The sequence below is a fragment of the Pogona vitticeps genome, chromosome 4 (assembly GCF_051106095.1).
Source record: "Pogona vitticeps strain Pit_001003342236 chromosome 4, PviZW2.1, whole genome shotgun sequence".
Taxonomy (NCBI): domain Eukaryota; kingdom Metazoa; phylum Chordata; class Lepidosauria; order Squamata; family Agamidae; genus Pogona; species Pogona vitticeps.
The window spans coordinates 6,276,646-6,295,870 of record NC_135786.1 but is presented as its reverse complement, the minus strand read 5'-3'; the positions used below and the strand labels follow the sequence as shown (position 1 = coordinate 6,295,870).

Here is a 19,225-nt window from a genome sequence, read left to right as displayed (position 1 = left end):
GAACGCTAATAAATCTTCCCTTTTATGTCACTCCCCATTTAAATGGCATTCCCAGCAGGCTGCTAAGCGGCAGCTCAATGCATGCAGAGAAATCACCCTGTGCACCATCTTCTTCATTCCCATTAGTAAAAATGATGCCCTGAGTGGCTTATATAATGGAGAAGACAAGGGGGCAGATTTGACGGGGGCAGCTGCCACCACGGCTATAGGTGATGGGACTTTTAGATAACTGGAAGGCACAGAGATGCTGGCTGAAGGTACTGGGGAGTTGTAGGTGGGGAAAAAATAAATTCATTTAGAGGAGAGCTTTACAGATGCTAGTGGGACGTGGTGGCGCTGCGGGTTAAGCCGCAGAAGCCTCTGTGCTGCCAGGTCAGAAGACCAGATGTCGTAAGATCGAATCCATGGAGGGAGCTCCCATCGCTCATCCCAGCTCCTGCCAACCTAGCCGTTTGAAAGCATGTCAAAATGCAAGTGGATAAATAGGTACCACCACGGTGGGAAGGTCACGGCGTTCCGTGTCTAGTCGCGCTGGCCATGTGACCATGGAAACTGTCTTCGGACAAATGCTAGCTCTACGGCTTGGAAACAGGGATGAGCGCCGCACCCTAGAGTCGGACACGACTGGACTAAATGTCAAGGGGAACCTTTACCTATGTATAAGTAAACGCATAGATGCCAGATGATGTCTACTCAACCACTATGCCTTGGAAGGAAGTACCACAGTCTCCCCAAAGAGGCTCATCCATGTCCTTCCCAGAAGAAGACTTAAAAAGATAAGACCATAATCCATAACCTGCTTATCCAGAAGAGCCCAGATTTATTTTTATTGTGGTTCCAGGGCACTCCCACCTTTTTTTTTTTTTGCACTTCCAGAACCTTGTTCCCACCTTAAGTCCAATATCCTGTTGTTAGTCCCAACGAAGATCAAACTGTGAAATAAGTAAAGCAACACTGACGTAAACGTTCCTGCCGCTTCGCCTTGGGACCCCCTTTTTTCACTTTTGTTTGACTGTTTTTATCGTCATTGTTTGTGACTGTGTGTCCTTCTGTTAGCCGGCCAGGGGAGTAACCTACCTACTAGTTGGGCAGGATAGAAATGTAAATCAATCAATCAATCAATCTCAATAATTCAGTGCTCTACAGTTGGATAGCTCAGGGGTTTATGGTCTCGAGTTTGATTCCCCGACTGTGCCTCCTTGACAGGAGCCGGATGAAAAGAATGAGTTGTAATAATAGCATCCTGGAATAAAATGATTTCTTTAATTTCTAGACCAATGAGAAGAGCCATAGAAATCAGACAAGATCGTGTGTGTTCAGGGTGGTATGTCGTTGAAGCTAACGGATTCCATGACCTGGACAAGATGGAGGAGCTGCTTCAGAAAGACGGCTTAAGAATGGAGTCCAGCTTCTACTAGAAGGAATTATAAGACTTCCAGAGATGAAGTTTATCACTTAGATGTGATGAACACATCCTGAAGGAGAAGGTCTTTTTTCCTAGCTCCTTGCAAAGGCCACGTACGGAAGTGGACTAGACTAGCCGCTGAATATGACATCAACATGCAGAGATGTTCTGGGGGGGGGGGGAAGGCAGGCAGCATGGTGCACACACAGCTGTGCAAAATGCAGAGGTTTCACTACCTGCCCTTCAAGCACTGTCCTCTCCCACCGGTGGTGGCTACCTCAGTCTTCCTAATATCAGAGCTGGCTCCAGGAGTAGAACAGTTACGGAACTGCTACTCTTTTCCTAAATCATCCAGAATTGGTGCATTTGCTAAACCGCCTTGCAGGCTAAGAGCTAGCTGGGTGGAAACCCAAGGGGAGGACCATGTGAGAATCCCGTGGCATATTGCATGCATTCTGCCCTGGGGCAGTTTCTGCAATATTTCCCAAGTCTCTCCTTGTCACCACCGACAGCTTTCTAGGAGCACGAGTCTCATCTGAAACAAGGCATAACCTATAAAAAATTCTTTATGCCCACCAGGATATGACACTCCTCCCTGCCATCCCCGCAGCAGGTCCAGAACTGTGCAAAATTTCTAGCCTAGACCAGTGGTTTCCAACCGTGGGTCTCCAGATGTTCTTGGACTACAACTCCCAGAAGCCTTCACCCCTGGCTGTGCTGGCTAGGATTTCCGGGAGTTGTAGGCCAAGAACATCTGGGGACCTAAGATGGGGAACCACTGGCTACACTAACCTCTGTCTAATCCAGCATTCAAGAAGTCGTTATGGTGACTCTTGGCAGAAATCCATGCGTGTCTGCTCGAGGCTAAAAACCTGACCACCCTTCCTTCAAGGGAAACATGCCCAGGACTGAGCTGCTTCACCAGAAACATCAGAAGGGGATGTGCGTCATGCCACGAGCGCCGGACTGTGCCTAATGGGTACCACCAGGCTGGTTTACTAATAAGCTGATTTTCAAAATCCCCCAAAGTGTTTTAGGCCTTTGCTGTTGTTGTTTAGTTGTTAAGTCGTCGTGACCCCATGGACCAGAGCACGCCAGGCCCTCCTGTCTTCCACTGCCTCCCGGAGTTGGGTCAAAGTCATGTTGGTAGCCTTTAGGCCTTTGGGCTTCTGTTAGCAACACAAGAAGATGCTGCTTTTGACCATGTCAGATAGGTTGTGTTTACGCTCAGCCATCGCTTGGAATTGTTACTTTTTCATTATTTAATTGCTTTCCATCGTGCCTCTCCTCGAGTGAGCTTAAGGCGGCCTACGTGAGTCTCATCTCTCACTATATCCTCACAACAGTCCTACAAGTGAGGGCAGGCCAGCCGAGAGTCCAAAGACGTGAAACCCATCCAATGGGTTTCACATCTCGGCAGGAAAACAGAACCTCTCCTCCCCTAACTCAGAATCTAACGCTGTAACCACGAGTCCCCAAAAGTTAATTTTCGCAAAGCTCGGTTCATAGGTGGTGCAAACCACCCTTTTACGTGGGGGGAGCTTTTGGAGGAAACTTATCTCTTGCAATCCTCCTCTTTCCTTGGTGGAATTCAGCTCAGCTCCCGGGTGGACAAATCTGTTTTCTCACGGCTTCTTCTTTCTTTCTTTTTCTGACCGCTGGAAATCTGGAACGCCAAATGGCTGCATAATACCTTCTGGTCAGGAACACCTTTGAGGTGCGACCTGAAAGCTTTTGCAGACCGAGGGGTGAACAGCCATGCTTTGGCAAAACTTGGAAAGGTGATTGTTTGACTACAGACCCCAGCTAGGCTGGCTGGCGATCCTTAGAGCTTTTGGGGCCAAAAAAGGTAAAAACTTTCAAAGTCAGCAGCTGGCATGTGCCTCTATGGATCCATGTGCTCAAACGTATCTTCAGGGTTCCACAGAAGTCTTTGACTCTGCCATACCTGTGATTACTGCAGTGCAGCACCTTTATACAAAATGACCTGGGGAGCAGATCCTGTTAATCTGAGAAGGGGGGGTACCATGAGGTCAATAAGTCTCACGATGAGAGGCCACTTTCTTAAACTAGGCAGAGTTTGATTCCCTCTTCCAAGCCCTCGTCTAATGCCAGGCGCCCCTTCCTTACCAAGCGTCAGTGGTGGGTAGGGAGATGAGAGGCAGGACTGTGTAATGGTTAAAGCGCCACGTTCGGATCTGGGTTCAAATCCTCACTCAGCCACGAAACTCACTGGCGATTTAATCCTCTGCCAGTTTCTCGTCTTCTGCCCTGACCCGGTTGTAGGGAGGCTGAAATGGAGAGGCGCAAGGCGGGATACAAAGAAGCACACACAACCACACAAACACACAACCACATAGGCTAACTGAAGTATAAGAGCGTCACCTGGAATGGGAATCTCCGTAAAAAAAAAAAAAAGAAAGGGAAAAGAAACTTGTTCCTCGCCCCCACCCCATCCCTCTGGACCCCCCCCCCACACCCATCTTTTCCTTCCTCATTCCTTTCCCCCTTCCTTAGCGATCTGGAAGGCACACCTTGCCAAGGGCCCCTCGATCGACCTCGGGATCGCCCGGCTTCCCTTCCTCGCCCACCCCTGGGCCGTGTGTTGCACCCGCACCTGCACCCGCACCCGCACCCCACGCCCGGCTCCGCGCCCCCCGGGAGCGGGGAGTCCGGATCCTTCCTCGCCCTTGTGCACGCGTCCAAGGGATAACGCGAGAGTTGCAAACGGCTTCGCTTTCTTCTCCTCCTTCCGAAACGCGCCCGTCCATTCCTCCTCTCCTTTCCCCCCCAGCTGTAAAACTGTCAAAGATAGCGGGGAAAAAGGGGGGGGGAAGAGAGAGAAAAGGAGGAGGAGGAGGAGGAGGAGAAGAAGTGGGGAGCAAGGGAAGGAGGGAAGGAAGGAAATCGGGAGCGGGGGAGAAGAAGCGGTGCGTGCGTGTGTGTGTGCAAGTGTGCAAAAGGGGGGGGGCGATCTCCGCGCATGAGCCGGCGCTGGCAGCAGCAGCAGCAGCGGCGGCGCTTCGTCCGGGCGCATCGCGGCGGCGGCGGCTCCGGGCTGGGCGCGCACCGGGGAGAGCGAGCGAGCGAGCGAGGAGGGCGGCGGCGAGGGAGCGGAGAGCGCGCCGCCCGCCTGTCCGCGCCGAGGAGGTAAGCGAGACCCCCGCTTCGCCCGCTTCGCCCGCCCGGCCCTCGCCCACCCCCGCGCCGCCGCCGCCGCCGCCTCCTTTACTCCGCCCGGTCGCCCCTCGCCCACCCGCCCGCCTGCCCGCTCGCTCGCTTCCTTGCGCTCGCCAAGGCCATCGGGAGCAAAGAGAGAGAGAGCGAGCCCGGGCGGGGGGTTCTTTTTTCTTCTCCTCCTTCTTCCCCTTTCTCTCTCTTTCTCTTTTTCCCCCCTTCGCTTCTTCTTCCTCCTTCCCTTCCTCTCATCCCCTTTTCTGCCTCCTTCCTTCCTTCCTTCTCTCTCTCTCTCGGTCTCTTCTTTCTCTTTCCCCTCCTTCTGCATAAAAAGTCGCCATTTTGCTTCATTGCTTTCCCTGGCTTTTTAATTATTTATTTTGTATGCTTTTTTTATGTTTTGTGTTTGTTTGTTTCCCGTGTCCTTTTCCTTAAAAAAAAAAAAAAGACACCGCCGAAGAGAGGGCTCGAGAGGCTCCCTCTCTTCTCCCACCCGGGGCCCGACCCCGTCCTTTCTCCCCCCCCCCTTTTTTTTTGCCCTGGGTGGGTACATTCGCTGGGTGCCTTTTTTTTTGCGCTCCCCTTCCTGCCTTCGCCCCTCTTGCAACCCCCCCTCGCCTTCCAACAAGAGGAGGAGGGAGAAAACGGGGGAGGGAAGAAGGAAAAGAGTGGGGGGGGGGAACCTACCCAAACCTCTTTGCATTCTCCTCCCTTGTCTTGGGTGGCGCGTTCATTTATTTATTCATTTATTTTTAAAAGCAGGGGTGGGGCGCGGGCTGTTTAAATAATTTTTAAAAAAAATCCTGAAAGCAGCAGGGAGTTAGGAGAATCGGGCCCAACGGAATGCAAAGGGCTTGGGGGGGATTTTTTTGGGGTCTTTTGCTGCTTTAAAAGGAGGGCTGGGGAGAGGAGGTGGGGGGCACCTCCTGGAACCCCCCCCCCTCTCCCATCCCCACACCTGCAAAGTGAACAGCCTGGTCTCTTGCAGTGACAGGTGCTGTGGGACCCCCCCTCCCGCTCTTTCCCTGCATTTAGGCTCTGTAACCTGTGGGAATGTAATGAAGAGGGAGGGGGCAGAGGGTAAGAGGTCACCTCAGGTCTTGACCGACCGGGAGCAGGTCGCTTGGAGGTCACGGGGTAGCCAGGCTGGGCTTTTCCCCAAAGGTTTTGATGGCTTGACTGGAAAGGGACATAGGAGTCAAGGTCAGGGTTGAGAAAGGCCAAGGTCAATGAGATCTAGACCTATAAGTGAAGCTGGGGAGGAAGTAGGGATTTGAACCAGGTGTTGAGACGTTGGCATCCGGGCTGGGTCGCTTCCAGCTGCAGGATTTGGGGTGAGCAGGTTGTCCCAGGGACCAAGCTGAGTTGTTGGCTTTGCTGCTGGAACCTCGTGCTGTTCTTACGGCCCCTGGCGATTTCAGCAGCTCAGCGCTCCCCTTGTGCCAAGCTTTCACCGCCCAGAAAAAAAAAAATCCGCTCAGTCTGGTCTTGTGAGAGCTTCAGAAAGTTTGTTTCATAGAAGGGGGAGGTGGTGGTGATGGTGGTCATCCAGAAATGGACGCTCTCCCAAGCGTTACACTTTGCACATGGTTTGGGATTTCAATAAATAGTGCAGGATCTTTGGCCTCCATCATATTCCAAACTCACTTTCCGAAAGTCTGGTCATCCTGCGCCCATAACTCGGCCAGGGCAACAGAGGCTTTGCCTCCGAGCATCAAAATCTGAGCTGTCCATGAATGAGTGTTAGGAAAAGGAATGGCAATCCTTTTTTTTCCTTTTTAAGCATCAATGATCTCCTTTCAAAATATACAACCTTCCCTTCTCCTTTTTCTTGGGAGGGGGTGGGTTCCCCGGCCTGAGATGGAGCCCCTTTGCCCTGCATGCCATAATTAGTTATGCTCGTTACAGCTCTGGGTTTCCCACCGCATGGCCTTCAACCAGAAGTATGGGAACATGTGCTTTTGTGTTGGCTCACACTGTGGCTTCCGGCTGCTGGCTTCCACGTTGGGGGGAGCAAACGAAGCAATCCTCAGTGCTGTGAGACTCGAGAGCGAAGGGCATGGCAGCCCAAAATAACCCTAAACTTTTCCTATTTCTGGGTGGATCACACTAAAAAAGCCTATCTGGTCCTGCATGCTGTCTGGGCGGCTTATGGGAGGTCCATGAGTATGATGTGAATGTAATAGCATCTGGCTGTTCATGCTCTCCAACAATGGGTATATAGAATGCACTCTGTTGTTGTTTTTTTTGCTTCTGGAGATATTACATACATCGCCATCCTAATTAGTAGCCATTAATGGGCTGAATCTCTATGAATTTGTTCAGCTTACCCAGATTGGCGACTCATTGCTACTTTTGGGAGATACATTGCACAGTTTGATTATGTACTCTGCCTAGAAGTCCCTCCTACTGCTGTCCTCCGCCCCTCTGTTAAAACTCTTCCCTAAAACCAATCTGCTCCTATCTAGGCTTAAGCATCTGTGGTTTGAACATCTGGCTGCAGAGCCAGAGGTTGGGAGTTCGATTCCCCTGCGGTGCCTCCTTGTCAGGGGCTGGACTCGATTATCCCAAGGGTTCCCTTCCAGCTCAGCAGTTCTAAGATGATGATGATGATGATTAGACAAAAATGGTACATAGCCACAAGCCATGGGTCATGTTAGTCCTTGGGATCCTTCATCTTCAGAGGCAGTCACATCTTTTGAGTTCCACCTGTTGGAAAAGGGGGGAAAAGTGTTGAGAATCCCACTATGGGGAAATCCTGGGCGTGTGGATGAAATAGATCTCTGATCAGCTCCAGAGCTTGGTGAAGTTTCTTTTTTGGACTTTCAGAATCATCGCCCCCCTCCCCGCAGCGTGGCTGGCAGTCGGCAAGCCACGGTCCAGAAGATTCGCTACTCCAAGCTCGGGTGTCGCCCAGCTGGGATTGTCTTGAATTAACATATGGGACTGCTTTGGCTTTGCTTTTATCTCTCGTTGGTTTTGCCTCTCCTTGTCAACTCCTGGTGGTGGGTTCTCCCTCTCACATGGGGTGTCTCCTCTGCCTTGCGCATGCTCTCTCTCTCTCTCTCTCCTCTATTTTTTTAATTTTAAAGTATCATGGATGTGGACAGCACTATACATATAAAACCATGATGAAGACAGCAGGGAACCTATAATGGTTTATAGATGTTGGGGGTGTTTTCTGTTGGACCTACAACTCCCAGAATGCCCGTTCAGCCTGCAGCGACCATACTTTGGAGTTCTGAAAGTTGTAGGCCAAAAAATATATAATAATTTAAAAATGGTAAGCATTTTCATTAGGCAGGGCTGTGTTTGTTCCTGGGGAAGACAAGCCTTTAAGGATGTACAGTATATCCATCTGTAATTAGAACCAGACCACGTAAGTCTAGGGTAGAAGAGCAGAAGCTGAATCAAGATTTTGTACTTTCATTGCGTAGCGTAGTTTGACTTGTAAAGAACTTGAATGTATTTGTCCTTCTCAGGGGGCATGGAAGGTCGGCTGCTATCATTTTCTATTTCATAGGTGGACCGTTGAGATTTAAAATACAAGGGACTCCTCCAGGAGAGCAGAGGGAGAAAGTGGGACTTGCGCCTTCGGCTCAGTGTGTTGGTGGAGTTTACGGGTGTAAACTTGAGTACAAGTTGGTATAGTCTAACATTTGTTTCAATAGCTGACGTCAGGGACTTTCCGTTTCTTTTCAAGTTGCATTTGACTGGTCGCATTTTGTGTCTTTTGAAATGATCATTATTGTACATTCATATTTGCTTTTATGCATGCCGGCAAGTCTAGAGTCAATGGTGGTCGTTAATCCTCTGGAGTAAAAAAAAAAGGAAAAGCGGGGGGGGGGAAGCAACCTTCAAATCAGCAAATGCACAAACAGATTTGCTGTTGCATGGATGGAGCAGAATTATACAGAGTTTAATGCTTTTTTATCCTTTTAAAAGTGCCTCGCAGGAAATCTGTGCCATACAAAATAAACAGTACTTCTTCTTTTTGGGAAAAAAAATGTAAAAATGCATTGCCTGCAGAAAAGGAAAAGAGCCAGTACATAGCCACTACATTCTCATGGTCATAGTGGGTATAGGAATATCTGGGTCCAAAAACTTTTGCTGTAAGTTGGAAGTAACTTAGAAAACAAAGCATGCACAGAATCGAGATGGTGGGGAATCATTAGCATACTGGGAAAAAGATTCCATGGATCAATGCCTGCAATTAATTTAAAGAGGCAAATGGGAGGGGGGGGGACTGATCCTAACCCAGTTTCTTTAGTGTCACTGGTTATTGCAGGGGTGTGTGATGCTTCTAATTCTAGATGCTTTTGCAGCCAGACTAGCTGGTATCCCTTGCCTGCTTTCTCCCGTGCAACTGGCCTCTTCCCAAACGTTCCCAACAGTCAAGTCACCAAGCCTGGAAAATATACCCATCTACGGTGAAATACCGTATTTTTCCGTGTATACGGGTATACTTTTGTCTAAAATCTTTAGACTAAAAATTGAGGGTCGTCTTATACACAGAGGTAAGCTGAGGAGAGAACAAAAACAAGTGGAGGGGAAAGCAGGGATCAAAGCGATCCTGCAGCGCTTTGATCCCTGCTTTCCCCTCCACTTGCTAAGCCCCACTTAGATTTCTTAATTTGGGGTTAGAAAAATGGGGGGCATCTTATACACGGGGATGTCTGTACACGGAAAAATACAGTAGCTTTGAACAAGGGTTCCCAAACTGTGTGCCACGACACCCTGGGGTGCCGCCAAACACAGCCAGTGATGCCGTGGAACCTTTGGAAGTAGGCTGGGTGTCCCCCTTCCTTTATCTCCCTGCAGGTGGGGGAGCCATGGCCTCTAAATCAAGGCAGTCAATAAACATTTGGGAACCACTGGCTCAGAAGACAGGCGGCATGGGGAAGGCAACAGGAATGGGAAGGGTTAAGGATCCCCCTCTTGTCTCCACTTCAGGCTCCTTCCTAGCAAAGAGCTTGCATCTTAGAAAAGGTTGTTGCTGGAGTTAATATTGAATATCTAGTGATGGAGACCTCCCTGCTACTAAATGGGCTTGTGATTTCAACAGTGAAGCTATGGAAAGTCAGCTTTTCATGACAGGCTTGTAGGTCCTAACATGATGTGTATGCAACTCAGGGGAGTGAGTATCTTCATTAATATGGCCTCGTAGGCCCTCTTGTTTCCTGATGTACTAATTGTCTGCTAGCAGGGTCTTTTGAATGCCTTCTGCAGCACTAGCGTAGTCCTCATCAGATGTGCTGCAGATTTTCCTGCCTCTTCAGACCTGTGCCACCACATCCCAAATTTTAAGTACACGTGTGGAAGTTGTGTGGACAAACCTTAGCAGGCCAGATGTGGCTTCCTTGGCTTGCTTTTTGCAAAGTTAAATGAATTGTACATTACAAGGCGTCCGAATATCCACGTGCTATTTGAATCCATCTACATGTACCCCTAGAGCAATAAATCGTCCCACCCAGTGGAGGCTCTCATCTGAACAAGAAAAAGTTGTTCGCTTGGATTGCAGTGCTCAGAATCTTCCTGAGCAGTTTGGCTGGTGGATTTTGTGCGCTGGATAGCTCGGTGGTTTAGGCATCTGGATGTGGAGAGAGACAGGTTGGGAGTTTGATTCCTCATAGTGCCTCCTGGGAGAAGAGCCAGCCTGGGTGGCCTTGGGCAAGCTGCACAGTCCCAGGGGACCCCCAGAAGAAGAAGGGAAGGGGAAACCACTGCTAAATACTGTCTACCTGGAAAACCCCAAAAAAGGGTTGTCGTAAGTCAGAATTGACTTGACGGCGCATGATTGTTATTAACTGCAAAAGGCATTTCCCCATGGATTCTGTGCAGAAAACCACTGCCTTGGCCATCTTATCCGTCCAACTGGCAACTCACCTGGCTTGCCTCCTGTGGGAAGCAAGGTGTTGACTCAATGGACTCTGGGCCAGCCGTCCATTGCACCCATTTCTTCCTCTGCACCTGCTGGTTCCCTCTTCTGCCTGGGATGACCAAACGGTGTTGGCCACACTGCCTGTCCCACACCCCATAAATTAGCTTGCTGCCTTCAGGTGGGTGGAAGAACCTCTCCCATTGCCTGCGTTGAAACAAGCTACCGCATTTTTCTGTGTATAAGACGCCCCCCCCACTTTTCTAACCCAAAATTAAGAAATCTAAGTGGGGCTTAGCAAATGTAGGGGGGAAGGGCTCAAAGTGCTGCAGGATAACTTTAATCCCTGCTTTCCCCTTTAGATGTTTTTGTTCTTTCCTCAGCTTGCTTCCCTGTATAAGATGACCATCAATTTTAAGTATAGTCTTATACACTGAAAAATACAGTGTAATCGCTAGTCCAGTTAGCTTCTCTGCAGGGCTCTATGTGCAGACAGTATTTTGGCTTTGGCCACCACTCTGTCTGACCTGTTAGTGCTCTTCTAATATCCTTATTAACAATGACTTTAAGGGATGGAACATTCGTGTTCCAAGGCGGGTCTACCTCTGCATCTTGGCTGCTGATAGAAACAGTGGCTTTGGGGGCTGTTATCTTCTTGTGGAAATCTAGACGAGAAGATTCGATGTGGTAAGGCTTGGGCGAAAGCTTACTTATTTGGACCCTAAGGCTCAGAATCCTCAGCCAGCATGTTGACTTGCCTTGTTGTTTGGAGCCCTGTCGTGGAGAAAAAAAACACTTTTCCATACTCTAGTGTAGGTCATTTCTCATGTCTTTTTTGTTCAGAAGCTGGTTGAAAAGTAGTTCGTAGAGATAGGTCGGTGGGTTGGAGTACCTGGCTGCAGAGATGGGGGGCTGGAATTCAGTTCCCCGCTGTACCTCTCAGGAAAAAAGCCAGCCTGTGTGGCTTTGGGCAAGCTGCGCATTCCTGGGGCACCTCCAGAAGACAGGAATGGTGAGCCACCACTGTGTACTGTGTATGTAGGAAACTCTGGAGAAGGTAGTCATAAGTTGGAATCAGCTTGACAGTGCATCATCATCATCATCATCATCATCATCATCATCATCATCATCATCATTATTATTATTATTATTATTATTATTATTATTATTATTATTATTATTATTATTATTATTATTATTATTATAATACAGAATGGGGCATTTTCTGTATGGGGAAAGACTGCAACGCTTCCTGTTTCTTGGGTTCGTTCTGTATTTCCCAGATTTCTGAGATGCTCCTGCCCATTTTTAATGCAATAAAGGCTTCCCACAAGTTACTTTTAAAACAAGGAAGTGTCTCGGAACCTGCTGCTTCCGTTTTGAGCATGAACTTTTGCTCATGCGCAACCTGAGTTTGCTTTTATGGTTGGAAAGAGAGGGGCCTTGTCCCCTGATCTATTCAGAGTTGCAACAGGCAGCCTCTTTTGACCACACATCTGCTGCTGGAGCCGTGTATTTCATTCACGGATATTGGTAGGGATATATTATACAATTACCTACCCCTGGTAGAGGCTGATTAGACGAGGGAATTGTAAAAGACGTGGTGGACTGTCTTCTCTCCCAGTGGCTTCTTTGGTACCACCAGAACTCGTGTGTGTGTGTGTGTGTGTGTCTGTGTGTGTGTGTAATTTAAGGCATTCATTTCTTGTGACACATCTGCCATTTTCCTACAGTAAACCTACGTGCTCCAGTACTAGTTTCAGGAGGAGCAATCAGCTTAGTTGACAGATGGCTGGCACCAAACCGGCTAGAATTATAGAAGACCGTGAATGCCACGGAGAAAAGTGCACGGAGGGTTCGTTTCCTTTCAAAGCACGGGAATGACGGGCCCTTCAAACAATCCTAGTTTGCAGTACGTAATGAACCTGTGATACGCATTGCTGCCGGAGGATATGAGTACAATGTCTCTGTGTGGCTTTGAAAATTAAATCCAGAAAAACCTGAGTTTCCATTGGCTACCGATAGCCAGAAAAGGAACCTTCCACATTAAGACGTCATAGATTGCTGGATTAACAAACTATGGAACCATAGTCTCTTGGTTGTATTTATAAACCTATTATTGTGAGAGTATAGTTGAATGTGCTGCACACCGCCCAGAATTGTGTGTAGCACTAATGAGGTGGTATAATAAACACACAAACAAACAAACAAACAAGGAAGCAAGCAAGCAGGAAATCACAAATGTTAATGGGTCCCTGTTTGCATGCTTTCCTGGACCTTTACCTATTTAAAAGCATATACTGTATTATAATATTTCTGTCTGTCTCGTATGCATGGATCTTAGGATGAGATCTTAGGATGATCAATAAAACATTGTAATGTAAAATTACAGAACTGCAACGAAACCCCACAATCCAATATAAAGAAGACAGAACCAAATTAAGGTGTGAGCGAGGTACCACCGCCAAGGAGTCAGTGGGCAAATGGGTCTTCAATTGCAATGCTTACCTGAAGATGTGAAGGGATTGAACCTCTTCTGCTATGGGGCTGGAGTATCCATCCATCCATCCATCCATCCATCCATCCATCCATCCATCCATCCATCCATCCATCCATCCATCCATCCATCCATCCATCCATCCATCCACCCACCCATCCACCCACCCATCTATCTATCTATCTATCTATCTATCTATCTATCTATCTATCTATCTATCTATCTATCTATCTATCTATCTATCTATCTATCTATCTGTCTGTCTGTCTGTCTGTCTGTCTGTCTGTCTGTCTGTCTGTCTGTCTGTCTGTCTGTCTGTCTGTCTATCTATCTATCTATCTATCTATCTATCTATCTATCTATCTATCTATCTATCTATCTATCTATCTATCTATCTATCTACATCTGCCCCACATGTTTCCCTAAGGTGGCATAGATCATGAAAAAGACAATATTTAAAAGCTTGGAAATGTATAAATACTTTGAAAAGAATTAAATATTATATTAACAATGGTAAATAAAATCAATACTAATAACACATTTAAAAGCAACAAGGCACAGCAATTCATTAAGAACCTTTCCCTGATAAGCAGTCCTGGAGAGAAAGCTTGCCTGAAGAGAAAGGTCCTCACCTGCTTGCAGAAGGATAGCCAAGATGAGGCCAGGCTGGTCTCCAGTGGGAGGGAGTTCCAGAGTCTGGGAGAAGCCACTGAGAAGGCCCTCTCCTGTGTCCCCACCAAATGTGTCCGTGAAGGTGATGAGATCACAAGAAAGGCCTCCCCTGATGATCTTAATTCCCGGAGAGGCTGATAGAGGGAGGTGCGGTCTTTTACGAGATAGCTTGGGCCCGAGCCGTTTAGTACATCAATGCAACCCCTTGCGCTGCTTAGTAGCCTCACAATGAAGTATTAACCAGGCCTGGCCCTGCATAGATTTCAGAATTGTCAGGATTCTGTACAACAGAGCCATGAGAACTGCAGTGACATCAGAGTGCTATAATTGTGCAGTGCAGAGGCTCCCTCTCACCCACCACCAAATGTCTGGCTATGGGGCTGCCTCCCATTTGGGCTGCTGTAAGCTGGGTTTTCAGCAAGCTGAAACAGCCCTCGGCTTGCTTTTCCTTCTATGGGAATCGGTGATCGTAGTGCTGTTAAACAATAAGCTACAAGCCAGTAATTACTTGTAATTCATTCCTTTTTCCACTAGCAAAGATGTAACTAAGTTACATTAATGATTGGGTGCATTCCAGTGAGGGATGATCATTCTTTTTGTAATGTAATTGTAACTTTTTAAAGGTGTTTTTGTTGTTGTTATGTGTCATGGAGGAAGAACATGAGATTGGAGGGCAGGGTTATGTGCTGCTTACAGTTTGTTTTAAGGAACTGAAAGTAATTACTCTGGTTATGTCTGGGAAATGGTAACATAAAGATATCCAAAACAAAAAATTTAAAAAATGTTGCAGCACCTTAAAAACCAACTTATATTATAGCTGTCATGGCAGTTACTTAAGATTCCACAATGTTTATTTTATTTTTATTTTGTCTGGATATGCTTGTATAGGTTACATAGCTGCTTCTTTGACAATATAAAGAGTTATTTTTAAAAAGAGAGAGAAGATGGAAGAAATTCCCTTTCAGGACCATAGCTCTTCCTACCTCTGGGAAAAAAATACATATAATGACAAATAACTTCCTTTGAATTATTATTGTAACTAATTACTTTTAAAAGTAACGTGTCAAACTCTGAGCTTGCCACAAAATGAAGGTTTTTTTTTCCTTTTTAATGGTCATCTCTGTTAACATGCAGTCAATGTAATGCCTTTAATGTCATGCATTCTCTTGAGTGCTGAGCCTATGAAATGACAAGGCTTTCATGCGCTTACCCATGCGGCTCTAGGATTATGTGAATAAAGCAAGTGGTGTTGAGTGGTAACAGGATCCCCCCTCAATGATGATATGCATTGGTGGGATATGTTTACATAGACTAACAGTGTGCTACCTCAAAGTATTGTATTTTTCCATGTATAAGACTATACTTTTATCTTAAATCTTTAGACTAAAAATTGAGGGTTGTCTTATACATGGAAGTAAGTTGAAGAGAGAACAAAAACAAGTGGAGGGGAAAGCAGGGATCAAAGTAATCCTGCAGCACTTTGATCTCTTTCCCCCTACACTTGCTAAGCCGCACTTAGATTTCTTAATTTTGCATTAGAAAAGTGAGGGGTGTCTTATACATGGGGGCATCTTATACACGGAAAAATGTGGGTCTCTGGGGAACCTTTTTTTTGCCCGGCGAATGAAAGGTTCGTAGGTTGAGGAGCCAGGGTGCATCAACCCAGAATTTTGGGGGAGGGAATGCTCTGATCAGAGGCACCAGCCCCACTCAGCAAAACAGGAAGTCTGCAGGATGTCACTTTGGGTTTAAAGTTAAAACCAAATTTGGGGCTAAAACAAGGTGTATGTGGGGGTGCTCCTCGGCAGAATCAGGTCCCCTAGAAGCTTCTGGGAGCATTCCTCCTTTTCCCCCATTACAGGTTTTTTTTGTGATCATAGGCTGTAGCTTTGGGGTGGGCATCATGATGCTTAGGTTCTCAAATTCGGGCACCCTTTCTTGCCTTCTTTGTGCTTGATTAATTTTGCCATTTTTTAAATATTTGAAGAGATAAAAGAGCCTTTGCACCTCAAAACACCTTGGAAAGTGGCCAGCTCTCCCTTTTCGGAGGTTTTTTAAGCAGAGGTTGGCTCGCCATATGTCGTGGATGCTTTAGCTTTGAATTCCTACGCGGACCGTGGGGTGGACGAGATGACCCTCAGGTCCTCTTTCACCTTGTCAATGGTACGATTCTGTGGTTTTCTTTGTTTGTTTGTTTGTGGTCAAAATCCACAGGTTTAATAAGCAATTGGTTCAAGACGGGCTTTCCCCCCTCTTTTTAGTATGTGAATGACTGTGTTTGAAAAGTCTTTTAAGAAATGTCGGAGAAACGGAGGATTCAGTTACACCCAGAGTTGTCCCTTGAGTAAGAGAGAGTGGATTTAGGACGTTAAAAGTTGCCAGTCCGTGTCTGTTGTTGCTGTTGTTTTGTTGTATTCCTCATTTACAGGGTATTTGCATTACAGAGTATTCGCAGAGGTACTTTTGCTGAATTGTGTAGAATCAGTTCACTTTTGTGCCTGCACGACCCGGTCAATCTGGCTGCATTGTTGGGCAATGTGTGTAGGCATCCTTCAGTCTCGAGAGACTATGGTAACGTGCTCTGTATGGAGGTCTTGGAACAGTGTCTAGTATGGCTGAGAAGGCCGATTCAAGAGTGACCATCCCTTCCACACTGAAGACAAACACAATCTGTCCCCTGTCCAGCTCCCTGGTTTTGCTGGTTTTGGGACTGCCTCTTTGACTCGGCCTGCTGGACAAGGGTCTCTTCAAATTGGGAGAGGCCGTGATGCAACGCCTGCCTCCAGGCTGAACGCTCAGATGTCAGGGTTTCCCATCTGTTGAGGTCCATTCCTAAGGCCTTCAGATCCCGCTTGCAGATGTCCTTGTAACGCAGCTGTGGTCTCCCTCGGAGGCGGCTTCCCTGCACTAATTCTTCATACAGGAGATCTTTTGGAATCCGACCATCAGCCATTCTCACGACATGCCCAAGCCAACGTAGACGTCGCTGTTTTAATAATGTATATGCACTGTTTTAATAATGTATACATGCTGAAAATTCCAGTTCGTTCTAGGACTACTCTATTTGGAATTTTGTCCTGCCAGGTGATACCAAAATGCGTCGGAGACAACGCATATGGAACGCGTTCAGCTTCCTCTCCTGCCATGCACAAAGATTCCAGGACTCGCTGCAGTATAGGAGTGTGCTCAGGACACAGGCTCTATAGACCTGGATTTTGGTGTATGCTGTCAACTTCTTATTAAGCCATACTCTCTTTGTGAGTCTAGAGAACATGGTAGCTGCTTTCCCAGTACGTTTATCAATGTTGGGCAATAGGAACTGCGCTAAAGGTGTCAGGGGAAATTTCGGGTCACTTCTTGTTTCAACAGCCCTGGGGTTAGGGGTTGCGAAACTCTCGTGTAACTCAAAAGCTGTATATAAATCTTATCCCCTCCCCCCAAGTAACTACAAACAGTTGATTAATAGAAAGAGAGAAAAATCAGTTCTTTCTATCAGGGTATTCTTCTATGGAGATGATGGCAATTTTTTCCATGCAGTACTGTGTGTAATGAGCCTTAAAGGTCCTTATGACCCCCTGATCTAGTGGCTGAATGTTGGTGTTGTGTTTGGGGGCAAGGAGACCACTTTGATGTCTTTGGTGTTGAACTCATTGGGTCCTGAGTGGCCATGGGCACAGGATTTATTGAATATTTATTGAATATTTATTTATTGGAAGATTGGTTGGGAAAAAAACCTGTTTAGAACCAAGTCTGTGCTGCTCAAATCCATGCAATTCAAAGGAGGAGCGTGTTTCTGTGCCACCACCTCTCTTGAGCGCACGATTTGGGTTTTGGTTTTCCAGTTTTGAAACACACGGACGTAATGCTTGTGCACTCATTGAGCACACAGCTCATCGACTGATTCATTGTTTTGGAAAGAAAAGATGCTGCATTTCAAGCAGGCACGAGTGCATTTCTTTTTAAAGAGTACGTCGCTGCCTCTGGATCCAGACGGGTGGCAAAATCTCGTTGGCATAAATGTGCCAACATAACCCGGATTGGGGACGGGGTACAGTTGGTTAAAATTAATTAAATGCTCCCTGCTCCCTGTTTTGGTTTCCAGGGATCCATGGAGCTCCTTTTTGCCCTGGTAAAGACTTTTGGGGCCTCCGACTAGGGTGCGGGAAAGCTTTTAAATGTTAAAAAACAACAACACTGCTGAATCTCTGGAAGCAACAAAGTGTGGGTTGAGCACGTGCATTTTGAGGTATGTTCCAGTTTTGTCCATGTCACTTTCACAGGGCCAAACCAGAGAAACAGGAAACTTGTGAAAACCAGCTTTCCCATTTGCTAGATTCTGGTGCATGGGTTAAAAACAGGGGGTCAGCAAAATTTCAAGTATCTCTTTTACAAAAGGATATATGTAAGCCTACATGCGCAGTGTGTTTCACTGATAACATTAAATGTGCGTATGAGAGAAGAAAAATTGGAACAGTTTAACTTTAAAGCACAGATTTTAGAAAGCAAAATCTAGTGTGTGTCTTTCCCCCCATTATTAGCCAAATGTGTAGTTACACTGACATTAGGATCCGGTGCATACCTACCCAAAAATATGTTCCACTGCATTTGGTGGGCTTATTTCCAAGTTAGGAAGCATAAGGATTGCTGCTAAACAGAGTAAATGTCAGTATCCATATCTGCTGGCTGGAGAGAGATGGGAGGAAACAGAAATGTCTCCACTGGATCTCATAAGAGTCCATCGTTCCCCCTGGGAAGTCCCAGGATTGGGCCCCATAAGGCAAAAGACAGGCTAGTGGGAGAAAAAAAGGAATACAGTGGTGCCTCACAAGATGAATGCAATTCGTTCCGCGAGAAGCGCTGTCTTGCGAAAAAACTGACTTGCGAGGTTCCCTGTGTGTGGTCCCCCTATGGAAACCTCGCAAGACGAATGAAATTTTTTCGTCTTGCGAGGCATCGGTCTTGGGGGGGGAACCCATCTTGTGAAGCACGGCCATAGAAGAAACCGTCTTGCAAGACACCATAGCGATCACAAAAACCAATCGTCTTGCGGGTTTTTCGTCCCGTGAGACATTTGTCTTGTGAGGCACCACTGTAAAGGTTTTATATGGGAAGGGGGCGGGGAAGGAAGGTCAAATTGATTTTGCTCGGAGTTTGGAAAAAGGACTAGCTGGGTTTTAAATGTGCTTTAATATTGATTTTATTTGGCATTGTAATGTTTTATTAAAAAAATATTTGTATAGTCACTGTTTTTAGCTTTTAAATACTATTTATAATGATGTAAGCCCCCTTGAGTCCTTTTGGGTAGAAAGGCGGAATAGAAATGAATGAATGAATGAATGAATGAATGAATGAATGAATGAATGAATGAATGAATGAATGAATGAATGAATGAATGAATGAATGAATGAACAGGTTGTTATCCAGGTTGGCGCTCAAAAAAAGTAGCAGTGTGAGTGGGAGCTACCCTCCCTACCCCAGCAGTGTGAGCAAATAGGGTTTTGGAAATGATGGGCACCCTTGCTTCTGGGTGCACATACAACTCCATGCACTTCATTCATGCATTTGGTGAAGTGACCTGATCTTGCCAAATAAAACA

General features: G+C 46.7%; 1 protein-coding gene and 1 long non-coding RNA gene across 5 annotated transcripts in view; one reads left to right on the top strand and one right to left on the bottom strand.

Annotated features, from left to right (window-relative positions):
• Positions 1 to 19,225, bottom strand: part of LOC144588699 (uncharacterized) — a 186,905-nt gene that overhangs the window by 95,844 nt on the left and 71,836 nt on the right. The gene's annotated exons all lie outside the window — the stretch shown is intronic.
• ZNF512B (zinc finger protein 512B) overlaps positions 4,049 to 19,225 on the top strand; it is an 85,808-nt gene continuing 70,631 nt past the window's right edge. For 2 of the 4 annotated variants that reach the window (XM_072996707.2, XM_072996705.2), the window contains exon 1: positions 4,342 to 4,555. The gene's annotated coding sequence lies outside the window, so the exon portion shown is untranslated. The other 2 variants (XM_072996708.2, XM_072996706.2) reach the window with 2 other exon arrangements.